The sequence below is a fragment of the Lissotriton helveticus genome, chromosome 6, assembly GCF_964261635.1.
Source record: "Lissotriton helveticus chromosome 6, aLisHel1.1, whole genome shotgun sequence".
Taxonomy (NCBI): Eukaryota; Metazoa; Chordata; class Amphibia; order Caudata; family Salamandridae; genus Lissotriton; species Lissotriton helveticus.
In genome coordinates, this window is record NC_136067.1 from 1043340428 (window position 1) to 1043364290 (window position 23863).

The following is a 23863-nucleotide window of genomic DNA, read 5'->3' on the forward strand; positions in this document are numbered from 1 at the left end:
GCCACCAGTACACTGATTGTAATTCTTCCAGAGAATCTTTTAGTTTGAGGTGTCTGAGACCCTCGCCCATATGTGCGTCTGATATTAACAACGTTCTCCTGTCCTTGTTTGGAATTACCCTATCCCCCACTCCAGGGATTCGAGCAAAAGGGACGGAGTTTGCATCGATTATGTATGTATAATTGAGTGGATAGTTGTTCGTTAGCGCTGAGGAGTCGCCTTTTGATGACGTTTTCACCACCAGCACTGTTTCACCGTCAATGTATTTCACTGTACGCGTTTTTCTAGCTACGGAAGCCGATTTAGTTGCTACCGCTGTGGCTGTCTCAGCCAATGAATTCCCTGCAACGTGAACGACATCACGTTGATGACTCAGTGTATGTATCACGTGAGTCTTTGGTAGTTCTTTTTGTAACAGAACTATTTGTTCCCAAAGCAGTTTTTGCTTTATTGTTGCACCTGTGTCATCTTTGTAACCGTTTTGAATCCATGTCTGCAAATCGTTGTTATATGATTTGACGCAGTAATATGAATCGGACACTATAAGTGTCGGGAATTCGCGATCTGCATTATCTAGCGCCATTTTCAATGCTATTATTTCAGTCTGTTGTTCTGAATTAGTTTCTACTGAGTGTGTTTTTGTTAATAGAGGTCTTAGTTTACCTCCGCGCCACACTTCTTTTGTAATCTCACATGTGGGGTTGTATGCTTGTTCTCCCCAAACGGAGGGTTGAGCATGTCCGTCTGTATAGATTACACAGGCATATTGTCGTAAGGGCAGAATGTCGATTGGCAGAGGGTATGTTTTTTCATATTCTAGATTTTTCAATTCTTTTAATTCTGGATCAAAGTAGTATTTTACTTTGTCCGTTGTAATTGAATTCACCCATTGTATCCATTTCGGATTCAATGCTGTTGTTGGTAAATTACACGGTGTTGTTAATGCCTCAAAGGCTGATTCTGCTGTTCTGACTGTAATACGTCTACCGTCAGCTTTATCTTTTTCTCTAGCTATTGCGGTTTGAACTGCATGAACAATGTTTTCTTTAATGTTGAACTTCTTTTCAGCTTCTGTGTAGAATTGTGAGTTGAATGCAATTGGTACCTTTTCTCCCTCATTAGAGGTCAGGTATGTGAATCCGCATCTTCCTGGGATGACTCGAATCACAAGATTGCGTGTGTTATCACGTGTTTCTAATTTTGTTTTTATTAACATGTCTGTTTGTAAGGAACTCAGAATTTCTGTGTGTATTTGAGTCCAATTGGTTCTTTTAAAATCTGGTTTTATTAGATCATAAAGGGGCTTCACCCTTTCTGCGTAATTTGCAATGTATGTTCTTCCGAAATTTAGGAAGCCTAGAATTGACTGTAAGTTTTTTAGTGTTCTAGGTGCTTGGAGTACGGCACATTTCTCTAGGAAATTGTCAGCCAGGCTTTTGCCTTCACTTGATAATTCATATCCTAAGAACAGGACTGTTAGATGGGCAATTCTAGATTTTTTAAAGTTGAATTTGTAACCCTCTGCTGCGAACCCAAGTATTATGGTGTTCACTCTCTTCAAGTGAGTATCCAAGTCATCATCTGTTAGGTATATGTCGTCGACATAAGATAATGCTTCGTCATCATATGTTTGTAGTAACTCTGTTACTCTCGCTGAGAATAATCCTGGGCTGTTCTTAAACCCCTGGGGTAACCGACAGAATTGTTTTTGAGCGCCATTTATTGAGAACGCGGACAAATATCTGCTCTCTGGTGCTATTTTTTGACAAAAGAATCCATTAGAGATGTCTAATGTTGTTTTGTATTTTTTGCGTACTATGTTATTCATTAGTGCCGCACTATGCGAGTTTTGCACTGCAAAAGTTTTGCAACATGAGTTAAGGTGTCTGTAATCCAAAACTAGACGATATGTATTGTCTGGTTTGGAAACCGGAAACAAAGGGTTGTTCATTTGTGAGGTGCAAGTTTCAATCACCCCCTGGTATTCTAGTTGATCTAGGATTTCTTTTACCTGTTTTTTAGCTTCTTGCTTAATTGGGTACTGTCTTTGTGCAGTAGGTTGTGTTTTTAACTGGATTTTGTGAGGAGGAGAGTCCTCATCCCATCCTACGTGATTTTTATATAAAGCAGGAGCTTGAGCTACTGCCCACTTTCTGGCAAGTGTGTATTTTTTATGAATTGGGATATGATTTGAGAAGGCAGGCATAATTATTTCTTCGCCATGAGGGCAGTCCCTGACAAACTCTGGTGGCCAGTCTTTTTCAGCTAGAAGGATGTCATAGCCCTTGGAGAGATTATCCCAAAATAGTCCCCTTATTTTTCTAGTCTTATCCCCTTCTATACGTAAAGTTATTTCATATATTTTGTGAGGTTTGCTAACTCTGGTGTCTGCAGTTTCCACTTGAAGATATTCATTCGTGTCCACTGTCTCCAGATGATTCATAAGGACTTTGCCAGCTATGCTCACTTCTGCTGCGCTGTCTAGCACTGTCTGAGCCCATTCTCCGTTTTTCAGTTGTGTCCTCAGTATTCTCGGCATTGTTAACTACTTTAATACTGGCTACCTTCTTTTTTGGAAATTGTAATTTCTTTTTTAGATGAGCAGGTTCCTTGTCTTTGGACTTGGCGTGCTCTTCTCTTTGTTCTGATCGTCCTCTTCTTTCCGATTTCTGCGAGGAAGTCTGAAAAGATTGAGAGGGGCGTGTATCAATTTCTTGATATCTATCAGGCTTCTTAATATTATCCCTATTTCTAAGGTTATATCTTTTCCCAGAGGGCTCACTTTGGGGAGACCTGTGTCCTTGGTTTGGAGATCTTTCTCTCCGCCGAGGAGACCTTCCTCTGGACTGGAATTTCTTTTCTTTAGGATTGGATTGTTTGTTTCCATCCCAGCTCTTTTTTTGTGATGTTAAATTATTATTAAAAAATACTTTTTCAGGACTTTCAATCAGTCGGGGTTTTACTGGTATTCCACCTAAACTATCTCTACCTAGTTCCTCATAGGATTTTTCTATAATTCTGGCAATTTCAGCTGGTTGGTCTGCTATATCTGTTTCTTTTAACCTTTGGCGGATCGCCACGTTTGCTGCTTCTCCCTTTATGTTGGCTAATAGTATTGCCGAGACCTGCTTGAAGTCTTTTAGTAATTTCATACCAAGAGTTAAAGCGGGTTCTGGACCGTATTCATCTTGAATTTGTTTTAGCACATCTGGTATTACCGAGATGGATGGAACACCATGCGTTTTTGTGTATATGGAAGCAAAGACTGTACCCCAAGTGTCACAGTCCTCCACGTGTGGTGCGATTCCCATTGGAAGAAGATAGTCAGAATCCTGTGTTTTTCCAATGGGGTGGTGTCTGGAAACACCGCCTCTATTTGGGTGATTTTTTGTGCTAACCAGAATGGTATTTGTTCCCGTTTAGCTGGTACTTTACCTAGGCAGGACTGTATGTTCTGTGGTGTAATTTTATTTGTGTTCCCCTGATGAGGGGTCAGCTGTGGAATTTTAATTGCTGGTTGAATTGTTGAAGTCCGCATTACATATTGGACTAATTGTCTATGTACTTTTATTAATTGTTTTAGTTGTATTAAAAGATCTGCTGCAGACATTCTTTCGATGTCTGGATGTGGTGTGTATCCGGCTAGGACCGGCCACGTTGCTCCTGGTCTACCTAGTGGACCGAGCCTGGTGATGTGATTATTATGTTTTAGGGCGCCATTAAACAAGAGCAGGTGCTCTTGAAATTTGAGTGGTACTTCCACCTCCTCGAAAGGAGTGTACTCATTAGGAGGTTCCTCTGTTTTGTAATAGTGGAAGTGCTTTGTTACAGCGTTTGCTGCTGGAAAGTGTATCCATGAATAGAATACCTCTGTCTGCCGATATTCGTGTGCCTCTATTACGAATATGACTGTGCCACCTCTAGGTGTCAGTCCATTTTCTATAAGTTTTAAAGTTATAGATTTTCTTATGTTGACCGGGATGAGTATTATATCCGGGTCTGCTTCTTGCATAGTAGTTTCAGCTGCTGCGAGTTCAGCTGCTATTCTAACTGTTTCTCTTTCTTCATCACTGTCTACCATTTTACCGTCAGGAAGGTTATTCCGTTTGTTTGCAGATCAGGTTTCTTATGGAAACAAAGATTAGATGCACAATATTGTGGAACAGTGTATCCTTCAACGTTGACTAAACCAAGAACCATACATAGGAGTTTCCTCCTGCGAGGTTTGGCGGATATGACCTTTCACCCACTCCAGACGTCTTTGGAGTATTATGGGAAAAAAGGGGTCTGAGTGAAAAAGCACGACTGAGTTACTCTAATGTCTTGCGTTAGTTTTATCGCCTTTCCAAACGTTTGGGCGCCATGTAGTGTAGTTCCTATTATCCCAATAGGCTCTGCGCATTGGAATAATACCTTCAATAGTATAGGCCTAGACCAGACGTTAACTAGGTCTTCTATTGTCGATATTAGACTTAAAGTTTTGGGTTTGCCAGCTAGCTCAGAGTTCACTAGAAACTTTCTCGAATAGGCAAGGAGGAGTTGAACCTCCCTGGATAGACAAGAAGGGATTTAGTTTCTGACAACCATAGAACATGACAACTTTGCTCTCCCCTAATCAAGAGTGTATCTCTAGAGTAGTGTGAAAACAAAAGACAACTTATTTTACTCAGTCAGTACGTGCATTCTTAGTTTCATCAGATTGTAGAGAAAAGGAAGAGACGGGCGTGTTCAATAAAAGATGGTATTTATTGATCAGTCTCTTTTCTCATACAAGAGAAATGGATCGATATTATCGCAATACTTATGGTTAAGTAAAGTGCATACAATAAAAGCAGAAGTATAAAATAATACTGTAAAAACATTTATATGGTTTCTAAGCCATAAGGTGGTTAAAAATGGATAAAATAGATACAAACACATATATATTTGACTAATCGTACTCAACTGGTGTTTCTAACTACGCCTACCCCAGTGTACCTGACCTAAGCCTAATACGTGGGCGGGAATAGAAAGTAGCAGTTTAAGTTAAGTTTGTTTTGCCAAGTGACTGACTCAAGAATTCTCTGCAAGGGGTTATTCAGTTCTGTACCTGGAATTTAGGATGAATGAGGGATGGTATCTCTCGTCTCTGGTCTCGATATTCCAAGCTGCCTGCGAGGGCTGCTCGGAAGCGCCGGAGCTGGATTTCTCGGCAGGAGAAAGCAGCGTCTCGTTCTCAGCGCGTCAGGAAGGCAGGGCTGCGGCAGCGGGGTCTGCTCTGCTCTGGGCTTCGGCAAGTCTGGCTGCTCCGATCTCGTCACCACCGCGTGTGTTTGCTTAAGGCAATACCGGTAATATTTATACCTGTAAGGTGCCGGGATTGACGTAAGGATGGACATAGATACGTCAATAAGGATGTCATACGAGCTGGTCGTTAGCACATTCTTTTGCTGAAGTTCTCGGTGAAATCAAAACAATGGCCGCAGGGTTTTTCCCAGGTTGTCATAGGTTTGATTTGTTTTGAGAACTCCGTATGCCTTATCAGGGGCTGGAGGAATATTGCTTGTCTAATTAGATGGCAAGCGTTATGATCTAATCAGATAACACGTTCCTGTGCCGTGGTGTGGCTTAATCAGATAACGGTTTCTGCATCATGGGATGGCTGCTAGTTAACTTGTTAACCAGAACAGGGTCAGGAATAGGGGGATCGATACAGAACCTATAGGAATACATCACAGGCTGATCAGGTGGGACTTCAATCCCCAGCTCCCTCAGCGGCCGGAAGCCGCGCACCGCAAGTTCGCGCCAGGTGGCGCATAAAGCCCAGCGCTACTCCCGGCAGAGCGGGGGAGTTTGCCAGAGTCTACGGGGGTGTTGCCGCGCACTTACCAGTTGACCCAGACTGCTAAGGGACCACGCAGGACCGACGCTGCAGCCAGCCTCCCGCCGCCGCATTTCCTGTCACCGGAGTGCCGCCGCGGTAGAGTGGAGGGCTGATCAGGTGGGACTTCAATCCCCAGCACCCTCAGCGGCCGGAAGCCGCGCACCGCAAGTTCGCGCCAGGTGGCGAATAAAGCCCAGCGCTACTCCCGGCAGAGCGGGGGAGTTTGCCAGAGTCTACGGGGGTGTTGCCGCGCACTTACCAGTTGACCCAGACTGCTAAGGGACCACGCAGGACTGACGCTGCAGCCAGCCTCCCGCCGCTGCATTTCCTGTCACCGGAGTGCCGCCGCGGTAGAGTGGAGGGCTGATCAGGTGGGACTTCAATCCCTAGCACCCTCAGCGGCCGGAAGCCGCGCACCGCAAGTTCGCGCCAGGTGGCGCATAAAGCCCAGCGCTACTCCCGGCAGAGCGGGGGAGTTTGCCAGAGTCTACGGGGGTATAGCCGTGCACTTACCAGTTGACCCAGACTGCTAAGGGACCATGCAGGACCGACGCTGCAGCCAGCCTCCCGCCGCCGCATTTCCTGTCACCGGAGTGCCGCCGCGGTAGAGTGGAGGGCTGATCAGGTGGGACTTCAATCCCCAGCACCCTCAGCGGCCGGAAGCCGCGCACCGCAAGTTCGCGCCAGGTGGTGCATAAAGCCCAGCACTACTCCTGGCAGAGCGGGGGAGTTTGCCAGAGTCTACGGGGGTGTTGCCGCGCACTTACCAGTTGACCCAGACTGCTAAGGGACCACGCAGGACCGACGCTGCAGCCAGCCTCCCGCCGCCGCATTTCCTGTCACCGGAGTGCCGCCGCGGTAGAGTGGAGGGCTGATCAGGTGGGACTTCAATCCCCAGCACCCTCAGCGGCCGGAAGCGGCTCACCGCAAGTTCGTGCCAGGTGGCGCATAAAGCCCAGCGCTACTCCCTGCGTAGCAGGAGCAGCGCGGGAGAAGCCCGGGACAAGGGCGGGGCCGTCTGCGGCCGTCAGAGGCCATAGGAGGCCGGGCTGGGCCACGGACCTTGGTTCTTCCTTCCAGAGACTGTATAGAATCGTGAGTGCTAACTGTTGAGTGGGATTACTGACTGCTATATTGAGCTATAATAAGCCGGTCAGCCATGGCTAAATTGCTCTCTTGCAAAACTCCATCTTTGTCCGGACCAATAGATAGTTACATGGAAAAAGTGGTGAATAAGATTAACACAGCACGCCGTATGTCACTGGGCCGAGTCAGCCCGCCAGTTTCACCCACTAATGGTTCTGTGCCTGTAGAGTTTTGTGAGGCAGCTACAGGAGGCTCCCCTAGTCTTCAAATAGATGCAGATACGGATATTCTTGTTAGTCCCGTTCATGAAGTGTCTCTATTAGATAGTTCTCTGACTTCCTCTATTCAACCGTTGTCTTTAGTGTCTCTGGAGTCTCCCCCAGCTCCACCGTTGGCACAGAGGAAAGTGAGATCTTGTAGAGGTGCACAAAGCAAACGCGGAGGGCACAAGAGAGGTAAGAAGGTGGCTACTATTCCGGATGACGATGGGGGAGTTTTGCCGGATAGCCTAAATGAGGAGGGTACGCTAAAATTGAATAGTGAACAAATGAACTCCTTGATTAACATGCTCGCAGAGAAAATGGAGACTATGCTTAGACCCCTGGTAGACAAAGTTGAAAAAGTCACAAAAGAGGTGTCCAAATTGGGCAATCTTTTATCTTCCCACCTAGCCACTATAGAGTTAAACCCCCCAAAACCTAATGCTAGTCTGAAAGAAACTAAGGGCCCTGCAGTTTCTAGTAAAGGGCTTGGGGATAAAATGGATCAGGTGTCAAAGGAGGTTTCGGGGTTGGGTGTCCTGCTGTCTACACACTTGTCTTCATCTAAAGCAGACAGGAATACTAACATGGGCACCGCTGTAAATGCTGCTATTGTAAATGAGGGGGCTTCAAGTTCTTCTAGTGGGAGTAATAATGTCACAAATATCGCCCCAGTCGTAGCACCTGCGCAGCCCTCGAGTAACCAATCTATTTCTCCTCCTGTCCCGAAAGCCAACCCTGTTCCTATTGCTGCAGTGAATAACCCAGTTAATACCACAGGGTCGAGGGAGTACAGGCAAAGACAACTAGTCAACTTACCACCAGAATGTGCTCCTTACATAGTAGTGCTAACAAATGTTCCTGGCATAGATTCACGGGTGAACGATGTAAGGGGGGAAACGGTGGACTCTTTGAATCATAAAGTACTGGGCATGGCTGGGTAAATACTGTGGCTTTCCTCTTATGTTTCGAAATGACATTTTATCAACACGCAGAGTGGGCTGGATTGGCAACTCTAGGAAAACAACCAAGGGAGACTGTTTCATTATACATTTTAGGCACCCTCAGCATGTAGCTACTGTTCTCCTGAGGGCTGCCTCTTTATCAACTACAGAAGATTTTATTGCTGCACGCCCCCTTGGGTTTTTCTATAACCACCTCAGTAACATCTCTAAATCTCATGTTACTCACCAGAACCCACCACCATCCCCTTTTATACAATGTGCCGGATTGGGTGCTTATCCTCGTCATCAAACTCCAATGGCAATGGACCCCTATTGTTATGCTCTGTGTAGGCCAAACTTCCAAGCCGAACAAATTCTCCCACTTTGTAATCGGTTTGCGCCTTTGGCATCCTTGGAGGAAAATGATTGACTGGCTGACAACCCAAGGCCTAACCCACAGTTCTGCAGAATCATGACCTGGAACATTGCGGGGATCAGGGCCAAATGTGAAAACGAATTATGGATTGACTTTTTGAAAACTTTTGACATTTTGGCATTTCAGGAGACTTGGGACACAATTAATAGCTTCTCCTTGGATGGTTATAGTCATTTTTCTATTCCGGCAACAAGTGGTGTGGTAGGTCGAGCAAAAGGAGGATTACTGAGTTTGTTTAAACTCGACTTAAAAGGTGTTTTAACCCAGCTTGATTCAGGCTGTGAAAACTGCTTAATCGTTGAATTGAACTCCCCTGACTCATCAATCATTTTGTTCATTAATTTTTATAATGCTAATGCTACGGAAAGTACCAGACATAATCTGGATTACATTGATAATTTTCTGTCAGTCTATAGAACTAAGGTAAACTGTTTCGAGATAATTCTTTTAGGAGACTTCAATATCCACCCCTGTAACCAGCCGTGCGTTAACTCAGTGGAAGAGGGCCCCCCCTGTTCTACTGTTACGGACTTTGAACACTCAAAAAGAGGGGAGGCACTTGAGGATTTCTTGGCGGTATGGAATCTTTATGAATCTGGATGCGGTGAGAGTGAAGTTAGAGTCCCTACTTTTAAAGGATTCGGTGATGGCACAATTATTGATTTTATTTTCATGTCCTGTTTTATATTAGGTAAAGTGTTAAGATATAATACAGTGGTCTCAGCCTTCAGTGATCATAATCCAGTTGTGATGGAGGTATCGTCCAGGGATTTTTTAACCATGAAATTATTGTCTAAAAAGGGTGGCCGAAATGTGACTCCTATAGATCAAGGGCCTTAGGTTAAAGTGGACGAATATAAATCTCGGAAATATAGTCGAGGAAGTTCTGGTTAGGGCGGAGGGCGATGTAGCTATCTGCCTTGACTCAGGGGCATTAGACACTCAAGTAATTGTGGCGTTTGACAATATATGTAAACAAATCAATCAACGTTTAACTGGGGCAAAAGGGCCTTCCAAACCTCATGTGAAGAGATGGTTCGATCATGCATGTACTAAGGCTCATGCCGATTTACTTGGGGCTTTAAAGACCAGTCCTAAAGATCGCGCCTTAATAGCTAAGTCAAGAGTATACTATAAGAACACAATTTTAACTAGGAAGAACGAGTTAAAAGAAATTGCCTGGTCTAAACTACTTGATCCCATGACATTAAAAAATAGCAGCCAGTTCTGGGAAGTTGTTAACCAGCCACTTTTCTCCAATGAGGATACCCGTCCTCTTGAGTCTAACATACCCAACGAGGCATGGATCAAACACTTTGGAAGCATATATGCTAAGACTGCACAACATGACTGTTTAAATTAGTTTATTTACTTAAAGGAGGGTTCTTGTGTTACATTTGATGTGAAAGAAGTTTAAAGGGCGATAGAACAAACATCGATAAATAAGGCTCCTGGCCCCGATGGTGTCCCCGCCGATATTTTTAAACATGCCCCAAAATTATGGTCGAAGATCTTATGCAAGGTTTTTAATGCGTTAAAGCATGACAATATCCCAGCATCCTGGAAAGAATCCATTATTGTTCCAGTCTTCAAAAAAGGTAACAGGGCAGATCCTGCTTGTTACCGACCAATATCCTTGATAGATTCTTCTGTTAAGGTCTTGGGTCGGGTCATCCTGTATAAATTACAGGAGTGGCTGGACGATAAAGGTATACTGTCAAATGCCCAATATGGATTCAGATCCAAAAGAGGTACTTTAGATCAGTGCCTTAATTTACAATTGCTGGTCGATAAATATACCACGGCTAAGAATGGGTCCCTATACTTAGGATTCATGGACCTGTCCTCAGCATTCGATCTTGTAAATCGCACAAAACTTTGGTTGATTTTAATTGACCTAGGTCTTGACCCTGTTTTGGTTAATTTCCTAGCCGATTTGCATTCTGATCTTTTAACTTCAGTTAGGGTGACTACAGAGGGGCGTTGTTCTAGTCATTTCAAATCCGAAAGGGGGGTCAGGCAGGGATGCATTATGGCCCCACTTTTGTTTACAGTTTATATAAATGCCCTTGAGCTGGTTCTTAGGGAGGCAGCGTCTGATATTCCGCATATAGGGGAACTTGGTATTCCTGTTCTCCTGTATGCGGATGACGCTGTCCTTCTGGCACGGACCGGTGTTGGCTTGCAACGTTTGCTGGATGCCTTCGACCTTTTCATGAAGTCCCTGGATCTTAAAATTAACGTTAAGAAATCCCAAATTATGATTAAGGGAAGAGGTAAAAGAAAGACAAACTTGAAAACGTTTTTTTGTGGCCAGGAGGAAATCTGTAGAGTCCCCACATTCCCATATCTGGGGATTACTTTTGAGGAGAACGGGAACTGGGGACCACAGATTAAAAATAGAAATGTGGCTTTTGCTGGAACCTCCACAGCAATTATGGGTTTCAGCAAAAAACTGGGGGCTAGGCCCATAAAGGCTTTGTTGAACATCTACAAAGCTAAATGCCTGACTGTAGCCACATATGGATCTTCAATTTGCGGATACAGTGCAATAGACTGTCTACAGGTCACTGAAAATAAATTCTTGAGAACAATTTTATCAGTGCCACAGTGCACCTCATCTTATACGATCCACTCAGAACTAGGGGTCGGTTTTATTACAGATGCGATTAGAGTGGCCCCCTTAATATCCTGGCTGAAGACGTGGCTGAATGAAGAACTCTCTTTGAACCACGTTATCATCAAAGATTGCCTCTTATTAGACAATGTAAATAAAATTAAGTGGTTATCTTATGTTAAACATTGGTTTCATAAATTAGGGAGACCTGAGCTCTTTCTCTCTCCCGACAAAATAACTCGTAAAGACATAGCATTAATAAAGGGGGCTATGCTACAAATACTGATGTTAGATAGAGAAGAAATTGAGCTCACAAAACCCACGGTAAGGAGTAACCACATTGTTGGTAATCCCCCTGGACCTGAACTTTACCTTATTTTAGTTAACCGTCCTTTCCATAGGTTTCTTTTGACACGTTTTCATTTTAATATGATTCATTTGAACTTAGGTCACTTTCCCGAATGGTGTAAACCTGAAAAGGCACCACCATGTTCCTGCGATAATTTTCCAATGCAAGATACAATGCATTTTTTGATGTTTTGTGGTAACTATACAGCACTAAGGACCAAGTTCCTTGTTCCTATCCTTAAGGATAAGAGGAAGGGGTTCCAGCTTAATAGGACAGTGTATAAACGATTTTCAATTATTAAATTGCACAGAGACTGAATCCGTCCGCATTGTTTTAATCACAATGAGGAAAAAATGATACATATCATCTGGTAAACATTCAATAATTATATTGAACAGTGCCCCGGTTAGGGAAGGGGAGTGAGTGATAGCAAGTGAGGAAAAGGTGATGGGGAGTGAATATCGTGACAGAATAATCAATCAATTGAGAATGAGCCATTGAACAGTCCACCGTCATTTGCGCCAGATTGAGTCGGCACCGGTACTTGACAGACATTGCAGTACGTCCTCCTACCAATTAAATTACCTCCGAGGTAGGCGTCTTGAACGCATTATCCTGAAACAGCGTAAAGAGTTTCCTTACCAAGATACCGTATCCACCCATGATACAGGTTACCTGCCCCACCACCCGTCCTGATGAAGACCCTACCGCAAGGATAATAAGAATTACCTGCATCTCTTTGAGGGTCGAAACGTCGACAACTTTTTCGTTTTCTATGACAACTCCATGCCCTAACTTTTCATTTATTGGAACTCATGTGGAGTATGTTATTTGTATATACAGCAGTTTTGAACTTTTAAGTCTTCTTTGTACAGAATATGTAACTGTTCAATGGCTCATTCTCAATTGATTGATTATTCTGTCACGATATTCACTCGTGACAGACGTCCAGGGAGATACTAATAAACACATTTTTTCTACCTTGACCGCCATTTTAATCACATACTTTTTCTTGAGCACTGCACCCTATCAGTACCACTCGCAGTGAGGACTCATCTTCTTTCAGCATGGGAACTGTTGGCACCAAGCTAATACATTGGAGCTTGGCTACATAAGCACCTGCTGATAAGGTCCTAGATGACGAGGTTCCGCCAAATGGGTGGGCTGATAGGATTCTTTCATCATTGATGGACCCTCACCGTCAGTCGTGATAGAGGTGTGAGTTAGTTTCTCGTGGTCACTTCTTCTTCATTCATAGACCTCCTAGTTTTTCTCTGTTGTTATTACTGTTTCAGGTGGGGGTGTGGACTTGAGAGGTCGGTAAATATTATCCCCTTGACCCTTATACTATAGTTGTTTTTCTAGTGATTTGAGCAGCCTCGGCTGCGGGTCTTTTAGTATCTTCAGCTTCTGTAGATCGAGTCAAGCTGAATTTGTCGCTCACCTGGTTTATTTGTTTTCAATTGACTCCTCTTGTCCTTAAGCTGTGATGGCCGACTTTGGTGGGTTAGCATTCGATGATGAGGATCTCAATAACATCATCAATGACAATCCTAGCATTCTTGATGACTTACCCACGACATCCACTACCACCGAGGATGACTGGGTTACCATGCTCAATCTGAAAAAGAATCACTCCCGTATCTCCCTACACAGAGTGATAATGAACGAATACTTGCAGGGCAAGTGTGCCCCGTCAGGTTTGATTGTGACAAACACACCGAGACTTTTTCTCACTGACAAAGAATTCCTACGGAATTGGTCACTAATAGCCTGGCGGTGCACGCGAGACTGGTTGATCTTGATAATTAAGACGGCCAAAAAAGCAGCCGATGCAGTACTGATTGAAATCCAAGTTCTTGAAGGACAGATCAATGCCGCAATTAGACCTGTGATTTTCAAGAAGCATATGGATGAGACTAATAAAACTAATAAGGATTACAGAGATAACATCTTAATGAGCAAAATTGATAAATTCAAAAAGGATTTGGCTCGTTTTTCTATGGAGGCAGCCTATCCTTACACTAGTGACTCTTATGTGGCTCCAGATTTCAACCCAAGAGGCAAAAGATATGGCTCTAATTATTCCTCCTCTGGTACAGACTCAGATTCGAGTGATGCAAATAACACTAATAGAGGGGCTACTGGTAGAGGGAGAGGGAGAAGTAACCAACGGAGATCCAACAGAGGAAGAGGGATGAACTCGTTTGTCCCCAATGCCGGCCAATGGTGGCCACCTGCCCCCTGGGGATACCAGCAACCCCCTATGGGTCCACCCCCAATGGGTTACCCCATGCTCAATTTCCCCCAATTTTATCCAGATCAATCTTTTTTGTGGCAGGGCCGTGGCAGGACCCGAGGAAAGAGGCGAGGACAACAGGGAGTACATTGGGCACCAGAACCAAACCCAGCACACACAGGGCAACCACAGACCAACACATTATGAACAGGGACAGCAATTTAGTGGTCAACCTAAGCACTCGCATCCTAACAACAGATGAGACATCTGTCCTCAACAAAGGGTTAGGTTTTGTTGCTACTAATAAGTGTGATCCGTTTACATTGAGACAAGAATTGGAATACTTCTATCGGAAGATTCGTCTCCACTTCTTTTTCAACACCGGTCAAGAGGTGGAGACCATAGAACCCGTGGATCGTAATACTGGCCTTAGGCCTAAATCTACATACACACCGATGAGTCATCAGGTTCCAGCACGAGTGATTGCTTTTGAGCAAGCAGTAACTCACAACATCAACAACCTCAATCAACAAAAGCGGAATAGCTATCAGAATGTTACGACAGCTGAAAAAATAGCCTTGACGGATTTGGCCAAAGATGCATCCTTGACAGTAAAACCTGCCGACAAGGGTGGGGCGATTGTACTGATGGACACTGATGCCTATCGAACTGAGTGTCGCAGACAGCTTAACAACACCAGATCTTACCGCCGACTCACAGAGGATCCCACACCAAGGTTATCCAACGAGATCAAATGTCTCATTGAAGAAGCATTGAGTGAAGGTTGGGTCACACCCTTAGAGGCGAGATTCTTGAATACTCTACATCCTGTAACTCCTTATTTTTATTGTCTGCCGAAAATACATAAAGACAAGCGGCCACCCCCAGGACGACCAATTATATCAGGAATAGGCTCCCTTTTAGAGCCTTTATCCACCTTTGTGGATTTCTTTTTGAAACCGATCGTCGCAGAGACTCCAACCTATTTGAAGGACACAAGTGACGTTCTGAGATTACTGTCAGAAGTGGAATTCGACATGGAGACTGACCTCTTGGTCAGTTTCGATGTCGAATCTCTATACACATGCATCCCGCAGCAGGAGACACTGGACTGCGTAAGGGCACTTCTTGAATCGAGAGAACTGGACACAATTACACCAGTAGGTTTTATTATGGAATGTGCCAGGCTGGCAATGACGGAATTTTTTTTCCAATTTGAGGAAGAACTTTTTTTACAGGTCTCTGGGACCTCGATGGGGAGTGTATTTGCCCCCAGTTTAGCCAACCTCTATATGCACCAGTTCGAGCAAGATCATGTTCTCCACCAGAGCAACCCTTTTCGACATCATGTATTGCTCTGGAGGAGATACATTGATGACGTTTTAGTCATCTGGAGAGGCTCAACCGAAGAAGCAGTACAGTTCCATACGTGGCTCAACTCACGGAATCAATTTCTAAAATTCACAATGGATTCAAGCAGTACTAAACTCCCCTTTTTGGATATTCTGATCCAGACAGGACCAGGAGGCCTGCACAGTGAACTGTACCGTAAACCCATGTCACGGAACTCGTTGTTGTCCTACCAAAGTTTCCATCCTCAGGCACTCAGAGACAACCTCCCAGTAGGTCAGTTTCTGAGAGTAAGGAGGAATTGTTCCTCAAAGACCCTGTATGAACAACATGCTAAAGACCTGACGGCACAGCTTAGAGAACGACACTATCCCAACCATCTTGTCCGACGTGCCTGTAAAAGAGCTGCCAATAATAACCGAGAAGCGCTGTTAGAACCGAAGACCATACAGGCACCTACTGATCGTATAACCATGGTACATACGTTCAACACCTGTTCCAATGATGTAAAGAAAATTATTCTTAAACATTGGAAGATACTGAATACAGCAACGGGGAATATCCCGCGCCCTCTCTTTGCCTTTAAACGAGGCTCTAACATTCGGGACAAACTCGTACATACAAGGCCCAGGTATTACCAGAAAAAAGATACTAATACCCTGTGGAATGTCGAACCTGTACGAGGTCACTACCCATGTGGAGGATGCGCAGTCTGTCCCCAAACCTGTAAAACCTTGACAGTAGACATAGGGACAGGAAGACCGTGGCGACTGAATACCCACACAAACTGTAATTCAGACAAACTGATCTACATGATAACCTGCCCCTGCAAATTGACCTACATCGGACATACTACCAGGAAGATAAAGCTCCGTATAAGCGAGCACAAGAGCACCATCAGGTGCAATAAACAATCTACCCGCCTAACGAATCATTTCCTGGCTCAAAAACATAAGGCTGATGAAATGAAGTGGGTTGTCCTGGAGCGACCATTTATTCCACCACATGTGACGGATGTGTCGCGTTTCCTATTCTTCAGAGAGCAACGTTGGATTTACAAGCTCAAGACAGATGCCCTAGGTCTGAACGATAACATACCTTGGATCTCACTTTGAAATACACTGATCCAACTACATTAGATGATGATGCCGATACTCCATATTGAACCAGTATGAGTCCAATGAGAGATGAACCATAATTACCAGCTGGGTGTTCCCCATACACTTTGTCTATGCTTTTATAAACTCATACATATAAACAGTGAGCCCCCGGGCATTGTTTATGACTCAGACAATTATATGTCAACACTAAAGTTTTGAATTAACTAAATATAGGTACACACTCAAGTCACTTGCACTGACATCACTTCAGAACATACTATCTCGGACAGTCGTTCTGAGGCGCATTATGCCCATCAACATCACTGGTGGCTATAATATAATACCCACAGACGAATGAAGTCGATATACCCCTGATTGGTATTCATAGTAGGCAGCTCGTATGCTTGGGTAAAGTATTCACCAATACCTATGGCCATATTAGCCATTTTCCTTTGCACATACTTGATCAGTTACATTTGTACATAGGAATACATTAGAGCTATTGCCATTACGCCTCATTTTCCCTTTGAGCAGCCACATCAGACTCTTTATGTAAAGGGGATTATCGTATTTGCATTTATTTTCCGGGACACACAGCTCGTGCTGTAGTGTCTCTATGTCTGCACAGGCGCGGCTTCCTCCATCTCAGCAGAGATCCGGAGTTTTGGAATACATTTCCTTCGCGCATGCGTCGAGATGTGTACACTTCCCGAAACACTGACGCATGCGCGTGGCAACGCTCGCAAAGTGTCTCGGTCATGCGTGCTCGGAGTCCCGTTGCCATCACGCGTGCGTGAGTCAGGAGCACTATTCCCACGTCATGCGAGGTGACGGTAGAAGCGCACTTTGCAGACGCCCCCATGGCTTTGCAGGTGAGGTTGATCATCGACTAATTACCCAGTTAACGCGGGTATTTAAGCTTCCGGCTTCCTGTCCGTCGGCGCCTCCCCTTCGGTTTCGGTCACACTTGGAGGTACCGACGGACAGGTAAGGTCATCCAACTGGAGCTCTGGCCCTTGTTTATTTGCTTTCCTATATGTGGGCAAATTTTCTTTAAACACATTGGGTCGCTAGTTATAGCTGACTGAGAGCAGGATACTCCCTATATCATCTAACTAGCACTGAATGTAGGGAGATGCTGGGCACTGCATGTCCCTCCCCTTGACTAATATCAAAACCTAGCCAGTGGCATCTTCTTGCTCAAAAACGAGCTTGACAAGTTTATCTTAAATTGTTATTCAGCAGTATTGTAGATGCAAGGTAATGATCTTCATATACCATAGTTGAGGGCGATCCCACCGTCTTCACGCTGTCGCTGAGTGGGGACTAGGAGCCAGTAGAATTAGAAAACCAGGTTTTATGATTGTCTTTTGACAACATTACATACACAGGGTCTGACATTTATCAATGGTGAAATTGTCTTTCTTCGTATGTTTCTTAGAGCGGGGCCTCTCTATCCGAGCCGTTGCCGGGTGAGGTGAGGCTTGACTCCCACACAATGCTGGGTGAGTTGTTTTCCCCTTTTTTCCATAATATTACAGCATTTCTCAGATTATCTGACTTTGACTTTGCCTAAGTCATGTGTTTGACCGGCTCCCATTGAGCTGTCATTAGAAGTGTATTAATACCACGAGAATTGATCTCCACACCTGTTTGCTACAGAAGTTTTCTCAATGTATGCAACATTAGTCATTTTTTGTCTTTCTCTTTTCAATTTTGCACAGGAAAGGATTGAATTCTACATGGTTGTTGTACCAGATACGGTAGGGTGGCCGATCTAGCCACATAATTCAACTTACCTTAACAACCATGCCATAAAGTTCGTTTTTGATTTTTCTAATTTCTTAATATAGTGAACTCATAGATGTTGCAGTAGCCGTTTTCACAGCTTGGCCCTGACGAATGCCTGTAAATCATACACCATAGGCAGAAACATGTTGGCCTAATTCCTAGATGCTTACCTGACAGTGATATTGTCACACTGTTGCCACATCTGTTTTAATCTGACGTCCAGGGAGATACTAATAAACACATTTTTTCTACCTTGACCGCCATTTTAATCACATACTTTTTCTTGAGCACTACACCCTATCAGTACCACTCGCAGTGAGGACTCATCTTCTTTCAGCAGGGGAACTGTTGGCACCAAGCTAATACATTGGAGCTTGGCTACATAAGCACCTGCTGATAAGGTCCTAGATGACGAGGTTCCGCCAAATGGGTGGGCTGATAGGATTCTTTCATCATTGATGGACCCTCACCGTCAGTCGTGATAGAGGTGTGAGTTAGTTTCTCGTGGTCACTTCTTCATTCATAGACCTCCTAGTTTTTCTCTGTTGTTATTACTGTTTCAGGTGGGGGTGTGGACTTGAGAGGTCGGTAAATATTATCCCCTTGACCCTTATACTATAGTTGTTTTTCTAACGATATTCACTCCCCATCACCTTTTCCTCACTTGCTATCACTCACTCCCCTTCCCTAACCGGGGCACTGTTCAATATAATTATTGAATGTTTACCAGATGATATGTATCATTTTTTCCTCATTGTGATTAAAACAATGCGGACGGATTCAGTCTCTGTGCAATTTAATAATTGAAAATCGTTTATACACTGTCCTATTAAGCTGGAACCCCTTCCTCTTATCACTTAGCTTACCCAGGTTCCAGGAACTATTGTTGGGTACAACCCGTACATTCATACACCTATCCTTAAGGAGGCAGGGTTCCTACAAGTCAAACCCGCTCTCCTATATTTGCAATTACTTAACAGCCCCCAAATTATTTTTCACGTTGCCAGTTATCTGACAGGTGCTGTTAGGGTTAGGAACAAGAAAATGAGAAAATGATAAATTGAAAAATGATAAATTGTAACTGATTAAGTTTTTAGTACTGTATATATAGGTTTTTTATCTTTTTAGAGAGCAATGTAATATGGTAGTCATATTTATGGTAAATGACTTTTTAGTGATTTTATGAATTCTGTGGGATATTTTTAAAATATGAATTGTAACTGTTTTTAATGTGTATTTTGAATATTTTGGATGTATTGTATGATTTCACCTTCTTTTTATGATATTGAATTATCGAAATAAAGTACTTTGACTGACTGACAACGGAACACTGCATTCTGGGACTTGTAGTTTAATGCGTTGTAATTGAGTGCTCAAAAACCCCAGAAGACCAAATAAAATAAGTTTTTAAAAACTTAGGACATCCTGACACCATCACAGGGACACTAGGCAGCTATGGAGCTGTGTTTGTGATAGTCGGCCACATAAACCAACAGGTCCATCTGCATATTTTCCTATAGCTAAATTTAAGAATATTTCTGAGCTGTCATACAAACTTTTTTTAACTTGTTGCCTAAATAGCTCTTGAGTTTTCGCACCAGTGTCTCTTTTCCCCCAGCATGTTGCACGACGTACTACTTTCTGCCCTACTACCTCATCTATAATGTAAATACCTTCAGAAATTCACTGACATTTGAGATAATTTCCTGCCATTTAATGTGTAACACCTGCTACTGCTTGTTTGTCCTTTGTTAGTCCTAGCAGGACCTTTGCTAGTCTTGGTCTCCTGCATTAAGAAGGCATTGGCATGAACATAATGTAGCAGCTACATTCTAGCCAGGGTTCTAAAAGGCATGTTTTAATTCTTTAGTTTTGACTCCTGGTCCCTCAGTAGGACATGCAAGGCAGTTGAAGGCTAAGGGTGGCAAAAGGGGTCTAACTTGTGAAATCATCAGTGTCATAGGAAGTACCCCTGATAAATCAATATTCATGCCCGGAGGCAAAGTGACATTTTATTGTATTGTAATTGCATTTATATAGCGCTTACTACCCCTGACGGGGCCTGCAGACAAGTTATGCTTGATCACTTGTCACTACTCTAGAGCCACGACTCCCCAAAACACAGAGCAATGCACCCTGGCACGTACCTTGCCCACGAGGAGCTACGCCCTTGAGTTACAGAGAATAAATCCCCTGAGATGTTATTTGCGATTTCTAAATCCACTTTGAGTAGTTAGTGGCTATCACTGTAAGCTTCGAAAGCACAGGCCTAGACTGGGAACCAAATCCGGCCCTGGCAAAGTGCTCAACCCACCCCCCGCCCGGGGGGATTGTGGGGATGGCGGTGCTGTTTGCCAGGACCGGTTTTGGCTGATTTTGTTACAGGGGCCAATATTGCAGCTATGCTGCAAAACTGGCTGTGTAACAAAACCCAAACCGCCCCCCACCCTTGCAGCCCACTGGGGAAATGTGCGGTGCCTGCTATGGCCACTCCGAGACCTAATTAACCAGAGTTAAACATTCCTCGTCCTGCTGAACGTCGGAGGTAACTTTTCTTCTATGAGTAAGTGTCGTACTCCTACGATGCAGTCTTTGTCGATTCACTGGCTCTCTTTGAGTGCTTCATGAATGTAGCACTTATGTTACTGTAAAACTGATGAACACCAAAAACTGAAACCCTAAACAGTGCTCGATTATAGATCGGCACAAGGAGGCAGAGAAAGAGTGCTGACACTGCTAAAACACCTAATATGCTGTGTGCATGACATGACTGTACAAGGAAAGAACTAATGTCCAGGAAGTGCCTGCAGCATTCCAAACACGTTGTGCCTCTAATAGATGTGATACATATAGTTTTCGCAGCCACTAGCATCGCACTGAATGTGTATTTAGTGATTATTAAGCTGGACAGAGCGCTAAGGCTTCCATTAGCATCCAGAGGCTAAATGTCCCTCATCACTAGATTATGAGTCTGTGTCCAGCAATGTAGGGCTGCATCCCAAACCCAAGCAGTCAGTGAACGTGCCCATGTCAGAGGTCAATGCTTCCCTCATGACTATATATAAAAAAAGTTAAGGAGTTCCTAAAATGTAACGACTATCGAGAGGTCTAGGTTGAGCGTTTAACGCCAATGAGAAGCATAAGAACAAAAATAATGTGATACAAAAATGTTTATATCTTAGGTTTTTAAATTGAAATTGTGTGTTTTAGAACATTTTTAAATGCTAGTTTTAATGTTTTCTTCCTTCTGAGGATGTGAGGATTGTCGGTTTTAAGAAGTGTATAGATGATTTTTAGAAGCTGTACATACTGGATTTTACTATGCGGTGTGTTGTTTATTTGTATACTTTGATGGTTGTAATAGACCGAATAAAGTCTTACTGAATAAAAACCAAAAATAAAAAACCACCCTCATGACTAGGCCTCGAGTCAGGCTCCAAGGCAGCTGCAACTGGAATTAAAGTCACAATTGATGAACACGAACCAAGCACCCTATAGCGGAGAGTTCCTAGATGCAAACACATGAGGGCGAAGAGTTAGAAAACTATTATTATTATTAATATTGTTTTGCAACAGACTGAGTTTGTGTAACTGAGACCTTAACTGCCACCTGTGCATTTTACGTAACAGCGTGGATGCTCGCAGATGATATTAGAGGGTTAGATGCATCACGCGGGCCCTCCCAGTGTCTGGTTCAGTCAAGGGATGCAGCCACGCAGGCAAATCTAATGACCAAAGTCCATTCGGCAGCAGGTCTTAAGGCCAAAACGCAATTAGCTTAATCAAAAGCGGTGTCAACCGCGGCTAGAGTGGAGTACAACTTAAAAAAGCAAGCTGGTATAAACTCTAGCTTTGAGAGTTTGAAAGAAAAGCCACCAGAATTCCATCAGGCAGTGGTAATAAGAGATCCTGGGGTAGAGAAGGAAATAGAAGGACTACCAGAAGAGGGGAAAAGATCTGAGGAAGAGCAGGCAGTCAACTTAACTGCTGGGGGAAGCAAGGAGGGAATGAAAAACTATAAGGACTTCCCGCTATTTCTAAAAGGAAAGGCATCGCAGGCTGCTCAGTCTACACTGGTAAAACCGCCAGCAAAACCACAAATACCTGTTGAGGGGTCCTCTGAGGAGATGCTAGTTAGCCCTTCACCAAATGTGCAATTATGTTCACGACAAGTAGCCATCTTAGGGGAAAAAGCTCTAAACAAATTCCCTTCAAAAGATCAATACTACCTCAATGGATCTCCTACCTCATGGTCGGGTATTGCCACTATTCCCAGAGGCTCAGGCCCAGGCCCAGGCTCAGTCGAAGGCACTGCCACAAGTTTCAATATTATCGCTGCAGCCAACGCAACATCAGTTTCACCCTCAGCCTCCGTCACCTAGCAATGGAGGATCTGGAATATATGACAAAATATCGAAACAAATAATATCGACATACAAAATTATCGTGTAGTAAATATCGATGACAAATAAATTGACTCTCAATATTTATCTAGGAAACAACATAAATATTGAGTAAACAATATCGTAAAACAAAAACATCGACCACACAAAAATCGTAAGCACACATATCGAAATCAAAAATATCGACAATCTTAAATAAACATAGCACATATCAAAAATATCGTAAACAAAAATATAGACATCAATATTATCGACAATACCTGTATATCGACAGCTAAAAAAATATATATATTAGTTTACACACTATAATTTAAATATTTAAAATATACACTCATAAAACACATAGGGACCGATTCTGATCCTGGATTTTTATTTTCCATACAAATAGGATTTGTATTTTTTTCCATACAAATTGTGAAAGTCCCTTCCACCCCATGTAGTACGATTCGTACGGGAAAAATACATACAGATCGGCCCGATCCTTACAAATCGGATCGGGAAAAGCTGTACGACACGGACTTGTAAAAAAGACCATACAATTTGTAAAAAGGCTGTCCAACCCGTCAAGTACGATTCGTACCGGGTTGTCAGCATACGATTTGTATGGAAAATGGCCTGTATACCGGGAATGACTCGTACTGGGAAACAAAGTGAACCCCTATACGCCTCGTACCCTGGTATGACTCGTTCCGGGGGTTACGGGTCGTATAGGGTTATGAAGCATACAGGGGTCCCCCCACATGCGAGGCGTGTGTATGGTGCATACCCCAACATCGCGCATGTACCCACCGTACGTACGTGATTTTGGGGTACGGTGCGTATGTACGTGATTTTGGGGTTCGGTGCATACGTACGCGATTTTGGGGTACAGTGCGTACACACGCGATTTTGGGGTATGATGCGTACATATGCGATTTTGGGGTATGGTGCGTACACAGGCGATTTTGGGGTACGGTACGTACATACGCGATTTTGAGGTATGGTGCGTACACAGGCGATTTTGGGGTACGGTGCGTACATACGCGATTTTGGGGTACGGTGTGTACACAGGCGATTTTGGGGTACGGTGCTTGTACGGTGCCTACACGACCAGTACCCCTTCATCGCGTATGTACGCACCGTACCCCACTTTCCGTGTCATCCGTACGCACCGTACATACGCACCGTACCCCTGTATTCATGGGGTGTACGAGGCGTCCATGGGGGGTCTGTCTCGTACTGTTTTCGGGGCGTACAAGGTTTTTCTGGCACTTTTTGGCTCTTGTAAAAAAAGAGCCGTACGGAGTGCCGTTTGTACGAATCGTAGTTGCCGGGTTGTAAACTGCTGCCGGGAATACATGGGAACGTCGCGTACAGAGCAATCCGAATCGGAATCGCTTGTATATACAAGTTGTATGGTCTTTTTTACAATTTGTATGGAGTGCG